Source organism: Dromiciops gliroides, chromosome 3 (assembly GCF_019393635.1).
Source record: "Dromiciops gliroides isolate mDroGli1 chromosome 3, mDroGli1.pri, whole genome shotgun sequence".
NCBI classification, from domain to species: Eukaryota; Metazoa; Chordata; class Mammalia; order Microbiotheria; family Microbiotheriidae; genus Dromiciops; species Dromiciops gliroides.
The window spans coordinates 10,593,271-10,600,718 of NC_057863.1; positions in this window are offsets into that span (position 1 = coordinate 10,593,271).

A 7,448-nucleotide genomic window follows, 5' to 3' on the forward strand; every position below is an offset into this window, starting at 1 on the left:
ACACCCACATCAAGCGAGAGCAGCAGCTGAGCTGGGAGAGAGCAGCTTAGAGAATTGAGCCAATGGAGCTTTGGGTCCTCAGAGAGGATAAAGGGGAGAGAAAGACAAATTTCATTTTTTCCCATCACCTAGAGTCAAAAGGCAGTGTGGTTCCCCAGAAAGCACTCTGGACTTTGACTTTGAAAAGACCTGAGTTAGAACCCTGCCTCTGCTTATTTATGCAAAGCCAAGAAGCAGGAGATGAAATGTCATGTACACAAGTAGATCAGTTTGGCTGAAGGGGAGTAACAAGAGCAGTATGGGAAGAGGAGTTGAGACCAGATTGGGAAGGGCTTTAAAGGTTGGCCAGAAGTGTTTATAGTTTATGCTCAGGGAAGTAAGGGTCTGCTAATGGCTCTTAGGAAGGGGGGCATCAGGGCAAGACCTGTGCTCTAAGAATATGAATAGTTAGCTGGGTGACTACATGCAATCACTGAACCTCTCTGGGAATCAACTTTCCTAGCCATAAAATGGGTAGAAAAATCCTAGTTCTATCTATGCCACTGTTTTGTTATTGGAATGAAATAACCTCTCATGGCCCCTCTTTTATACCTTCAAGTGATCATCCTCTGCTATAATTATGACTCTCCCACAGGCTTCCCCAAGGTGTTGCACCCACTTTGGCACTGGTGAAGGGTTCTGTCTACACCGACTTGATGGAAGAGACCACACCATTCCAGGCCAGGCCTGTTCAGAAAGCACCAAGTGCTCCCCCCAAACCCGCCCTTCCTCTAAAGTTCCTCATTTCTGTCAGAAGCATCACCTTTTGTGCAGTTACTCAGATTCACAATCTGATAGTCTATCAGGCCAAGTCAACGTGAATTTATTAAGTGCCTGCCATTTGCCAGGCATTGCTGAGAGGCCTGGAGACCTTGGTAGGGAAGATGTGGTCATCCGAAGGGCTGGGGTGGGGGATGCCCTTCCTTTGGAGAGGGGGTGAGGGCTGCCTTCAAGTACTTGCAGCGCCATCGTGTGGAAGGAGGTTGCCAGGTATGAGTAACCCTCAAGGAGCTCTTCTTCCATCTTATTATACTCATTACCCTGGTCACCTGGTCTACAATCATGGTTTCCATTATCTTCTCCCCAAATACCAGTCATCCCAGATGACTCCCAAATCTTGATAACTTGTCCTTATCTCTCACCTGAATTCCAGTCTCCCACCATAAACTACCTTCTAGACAATTAGGTGATACAGTTTATAAGGCACCAGACTTATAGTCAGGAAGTCTTGAGTTCAAATCTAGCCTCAGACATTTACTAGTTATATGAACCTGGGCGATTCATGTCACCTAGCTCTGATAAAAATAGTAACTACCTGTCAGAGGCATTGTGAGCCAACACAATTAGAATGTTTTGCAAACCTTGAAGCATCTATTTTGATTATTAATAATATAGCGGGGGGGGGGGCAGCTAGGTGGCACAGTGGATAGAGCACCGGCCCTGGAGTCAGGAGTACCTGAGTTCAAATCCGGCCTCAGACACTTGACACTTACTAGCTATGTGACCCTGGGCAAGTCACTTAACCCCAATTGCCTCACGAAAACAAAAACAAAAACAAAAAAACAAAACAAAACAAGAATATAGCAGAGGCAGCTAGGTGGCACAGTGGATAAAGCACCCATTCTGGATTCAAGAGGACCTGAGTTCAAGTCTGGTCTCAGACACTTGACACTTACTAGCTGTGTGACCCTGGGCAAAAGTGAAGAAGAAGAAGAAGAAGAAGAAGAAGAAGAAGAAGAAGAAGAATGATACAATCCCCCACAACTGGCCCTATAGTTTCTCATCACCTCTGACTGAGATTATTATGCTGGCTTCCTAATGGGTTTCTCTTCTTTTACTACCACCTATCTCCAGTCCAACCTCCAGGCAACTACCAAAACAATCTTCACAGGTATAACGTCGTTACTAACCTGATTGATAGTTGTTGTGGCTCCCCATTAGCTCTATGATAAAATGTAGCTTCTTCTGCCTGGCATTATTAGCAGCCCTCCACAATCTGGTTCCAGCCAGCATCTCCAACCTTCTTTCACATTTATCTATCCCCTTCACACACTCTGGCTTCCACACTGACTGGCCCACTAGCTCTTAGCCAACCCTACATTCTATTGCTTACCCATATGAATTTTTAAGTCGGCTGAAAAATTCCTTTTGGAATCCTCATCTTCGTTCAGGAAGTCCATAAGCTTCTCTCTTCTAGGAAGCTTTGACCATTCTCCATAACTGGAAACACTCCCCTGAAGTCACCTTATATTTACTTATAGGGGAGTATAATGGTTGGGTTGCTAGGGGCTGGGAAAGGAAAGTAGTGTCATTCCACCTTTCCCCTTGTCGGGCTTGCTCCAAGGTGTTTTACTTGGACCCAGGGTTGGTCAGAGGCATGATATGGGTTGAAAAGAATCTACTCAGGGGCAGCTAGGTGGCACAGTGGATAGAGCACCGGCCCCGGATTCAGGAGGACCTGAGTTCAAATCCGGCCTCAGACACTTGACACTTTCTAGCTGTGTGACCCTGGGCAAGTCACTTAACCCCAATTTCCTCACCAAAAAAAGAAAAGAATCTGCTCATAAGAGTCCTATCCACCTCCCTTGCAATTGTGCTAACTCCCAGGATGATTTGTGTGGATCCAGGCTGGCAACCAAATGTATTAAAGGAGTTAGAAAGAATTTTCTAACCATAATTCAATGAATAATTATATTAAAAGAGCCCAAGCAACAACAGAAAAATTTGATTCAAAACACAGACCAAAATACCTAAAGTTTTCTCTAACTAGCTGGCTGGGTGCAGCTGCATAGGGTTTGAAATCATAAAGAACTGAAATATCCTTGGCACCGAGTACCATAGTAGATAGATTGTCAGACTTGGAGTCAGAAAAATCTGAGTTCAAATTCTGTCTCAGACATTTACTGTGTGACCAGGGCAAATCACAAGCTCTGTCAGCTTCAATTTCCTCAGTTCTAAAATGGAGACCTACCTTACAGGACTGTTTCAGGGATCAAACAAGAAAATATACATCTATAAAGAACTGTGCAAGCTTTAAAGTGCTATAAAAATTCAGCTATCATTATCATTGCTGTTGGTATTATTAACTCAAAAAACTGTCCGCAAGCACAATTGCAGTTCAGCAAAGATACCAGAAGATGGCAGAAGAGTAAAACCCAGTGTGGATGTCGACAAAGACCAGCACAGGCCAGAGGGAGGCTCAGAGCTGGATGCCATCACTATTGGATAATGTTGGATGGAGGCCAACAAAATCCTTGTCTTAGAGAGGAACCTTAATCTGGCCTGTTCCCCAGGCAGGCATGTTCCCTGGCTGCATGCTTTTCCTTTACAGCTCAGTCACAGTTAATCCAAGTTCAAATCATGTGAAATATGATTAGTGCAAATTATAAAAATTATACCAAGTCATATGGAAAGGGAGCTACAACTCGATTAATGTGGCTCAAGCAAGCCAGTTTGAACATGCTCCTATGGCGCATGTGGATGGGATGTGCTGCTGCGTACAATGTCACCAACACGTGGGTTATTTGCTAAGACCCTAATGACATGGACAAAAGGAAGAACCCGTTGGATGCCAACACTGCTGGTGCACAAAAGGAAGGGGCTTGGTAGTAGTACATTAGAACAAAAATGGGTTGTAATTGAATGGCATGGAGGTGAGCGTAGTAAGTCTAAAATAGGAAGAGATGTCAGAATGCCTGAATCTACAGAAGATCATAAAACTCACACGCAAAATGCGAGGAAAAGGCAAAGTTGTAAACCACTACAAAGAACAGAAATGCTGTTGTGGTGATGGTGGTTGTTGTGGTGGTGGTTGTTCAATGGTATCCAATTCTTCCTGACCCCATTTGGAATTTTCTGGGGGTTTGCCATTTCCTTCTCCAGTTCATTTTACAGATGAGGAAACTGATGCAAACAGGGTTAAGTGACTCACCTGGAGTCACCCAGCTAGTGTCTGAGTCCAGATCTGAACTCGGGTCTTTCTGCCTCCAGGCCCAATACTCTATCCACTGTACCACCTAGCTGCCCATTGATGGCTTCATTCATTTTTAAAATCAAGTTCAATTGCATAATATTAAAATTACCAGAAAGCCAGTTAGAGCAGATGAGGTTGTAGCAGCTAACTATCCCGATTTGGAGAGAAAATAATCAAAAGTGAATATACTGATCACCAAAATCTTAATTTGGATGAAAGAGGCTTCATTTGGAAAAGAGTGTCTGCAAAAGAGGGCTCCAATGTCTGAGAAAGTAAAAACTCAAGCTGGATTTAAAGGGTCTAAGGGTTCCCAAACACTGTAACTCAGAGGAAAAGCAGAAGAGTCTTGAACCCTCAGGCTCTCTACCTACTGATCATTTCCAGTTCTCTGAGGAGTCCAGAAAGAAAGCCTGAGTGGCCAGAGTCACTCGTGACCACTAATCTTCAAGTTATTTTAGCCCAAGCATAACGATATCACATTTAAAACATGACTGATTTTGCATAATGCTCCAGTACACCCAACAGTTCATTGTTATTGTCAAATGACAATAACAATGTTTTGTTATATCATCAGAGTCGGTTTACCTTTAGGGACAATACTCAGTCATTTTCAATTTTAAGTTTTGCTTTCCTGAAGTTCTCTACTACTTTGTGATAGAAAGAGAGTTTTCTTATATTTTGCTGTTATGTTAATAATCAGATAGAAAACTTATTAAACCATTTTCACTGCAAATTTTTATTGGGCTAGAACCAAGAACTATATTTTCCAAATAGTACATATTTAAATAATATTTCCTGCTTCAAGGGAAGTGATGAGGGCTGGAGCATTCCTGGACACGCTATCACATGGTTGGGAGGAGCCTTTTTTCTGTGAGGTCAGCAATGGACTTTCTACTTCTGTTCAAATTTCTTTCTACTACATAGGACAGTACTTGGCACACTAATAAATGCTTGTTGACTAATTTCATGACTAATAACATCAAATCTGGCCCTTAGAGGATGGCACCAGAGTCAGCCATGATTTTATATCCCCAAAGCTTAGCCCAGTGCCTTACAATTGTAGGCACTTAATAAATATCTATTGAGTTTACTTGACTGTAACAAGACACAGTCTTTTTCCCTGCTTTCAGCCCAGTAGGGGAATTAAGACACAGCTACAAATTAGGGTAGAAAAAGACTGTATGTGATATGTGCCATAAACAACATACTCTGGCTGCTAGGAGGACAGAGACATCACTTCTGCCTGGGGACATCAGAGAAGGTTTGGATGAAGGAGATTATGCTTGTGCATGGCCTTAAATAGGCAGGAGGAAATGGGGGTAGGATGTTCCAAAAGAATTGAAACAAGTAAACAAAGTCATGGAAGATTGAAATTGAAGTGCACAGAGTATTTGGGTTCAAAATAAGGGCCCTCGGGGCAGCTAGATGGCGCAGTGGATAGAGCACCGGCCCTGGAGTCAGGAGTACCTGAGTTCAAATCCAGCCTCAGACACTTAACACTTACTAGCTGTGTGACCCTGTGCAAGTCACTTAACCCCAATTGCCTCACTAAAAAAAAATTAAAAATAAAAAAAAAAAATAAGGGCCCTCAAGCTCTTGTTTTGAATGACTTTCTGCCTTAGTCTCACATCTCCAACTGCCTTTCAGAAGTCTCCAACTGGATGTCCCATTGACACCTTGAACTTGACACGTCCAAAATAGAACTCATAGTCTCTCCCCTCCTACCTTCTCTTTCACTGTCAAGGACAGCAGTATCTTCCCAATCCCCCAAGCTCAAATGTAGGTATCATCCTCAACTACTCAATCTCTCTCACCCACCCACCCCCACCCCAAATCCAATGAGTGGTGAGGTCCTGTCATCCCCACCTTGGCAACTTCTCTCATATATGTGTCCTCCTCTCCTCTGAACCTACAACGAGCCTAAGGGCAGCCCCTCATCCCCTGACCCCTGGGGTCTCCCTGCCTCATGGCCCTCTTTACTCTAACCCATTCTCTACTACCCTGTCAAATGGATCTTCCTAAAACATAGATCTGGGTCAAAAGGCTTGTTGTTTATTGAATAGGGGAGGGGGAGGATGTGATATTACTCCTCCAGGATCAAATATGAAATCCTCTGTTGAGCTTTCCAAGGCCTCCCTAACCTGGCCCGTTGCTACCTTTCTAGTCTCCCACCCCTACCTCTACCCTCCCCGGTATGTTCTCTGTCATCCAGTGACATGGACCTCCTTGCTGTACCTTAATCATGCCACTCCCCTACTCCCCTCTCCTAGGCCAGGTCGTTTTCCCTAGCCTGTCCCCCGTGCCTGGAACAAGCTCCCTTTTTATCGCCACCTCTCGGCTTCCATCAAGTCTTACACAAAATCTCACCTTCTGGAAGAAGCTTTCCTGGTTCTCTCTATTCTTAGTGCCTTCCCACTAGTATAGTTTCCAATTCACTATATACACAAACACATATATAGAAATACATAGGTACATACATATACAGATACATGAATTTATACACATATCTTGTGAGTACAGACTTCTTTAGACTGAGCTTTTTGAAAGGAGGGACTTTTTTAAAATTTTCCTTTCTTTGCACATTCAGCACTTAGGATAGTGCCAAACACATAGTAGGTGCTTAAATAAATGTTAGTTGACTATAGCCTGGGCAATAGATAGAGTGCTGGCCCTGGAGCCGGGAAGACCTAAATTCAAATCCAGTCTCAGACACTTACTAGTTGTGTGACCCTGGGTAAACCACTTACCCCTGTTTGCCTTTGTTTCCTCGTCTGTAAAATGAACTGGAAGAGGAAATGGCAAAGCACTCCAGTATCTTTGCCAAGAAAACCCCAAATGGGATCATGAAGAATCAGACATGATTGAAATGACAACAAAAACAAAACAGACGACTTATATGCTGGGCAGTGTGCTTGACCGAGGACGGCAAGCTTTCATGAGACAAGCCTTCTGCTCTCAGGGAAATTGCAATAGAGTGGGGAGTAAGACACATAGATAGAGTTAGACATATAAAATTACCTGATCAGAGAGACAGAAAACAAAGGGCTGTCTTAATTCCCAGGGGAAGGTAATCTCTGAAGATCCTGAAGAAGCCTTCACACAGGCAGGGCCATTAAAACATATGTATGAATTCAACATGTAAAAGGAGTGGGAGAGAACATTTCAGGCCTGGCAGAGGCTAGAGGTGGGAAGCTGGGTTGAGTGTCCTGCAATAGGGCAGTAACAAGGCACTGGCAATGACATAGAGAGAAGGGGCAGACACAAATCTACCAAATGACAGAGTGAAGAGGTCAGCAAAAAGCAGAAATAGCCAGGCAATGTAGCACAGACTTGGCCAGCTACTTAGTATCTGTATGCATCTGATCTGTTCTTCACATGTTCACACAGTCCTGGCATGTCAGAGCTGAAGGGAACCTTGAGCCTCATCTCCTCCCAC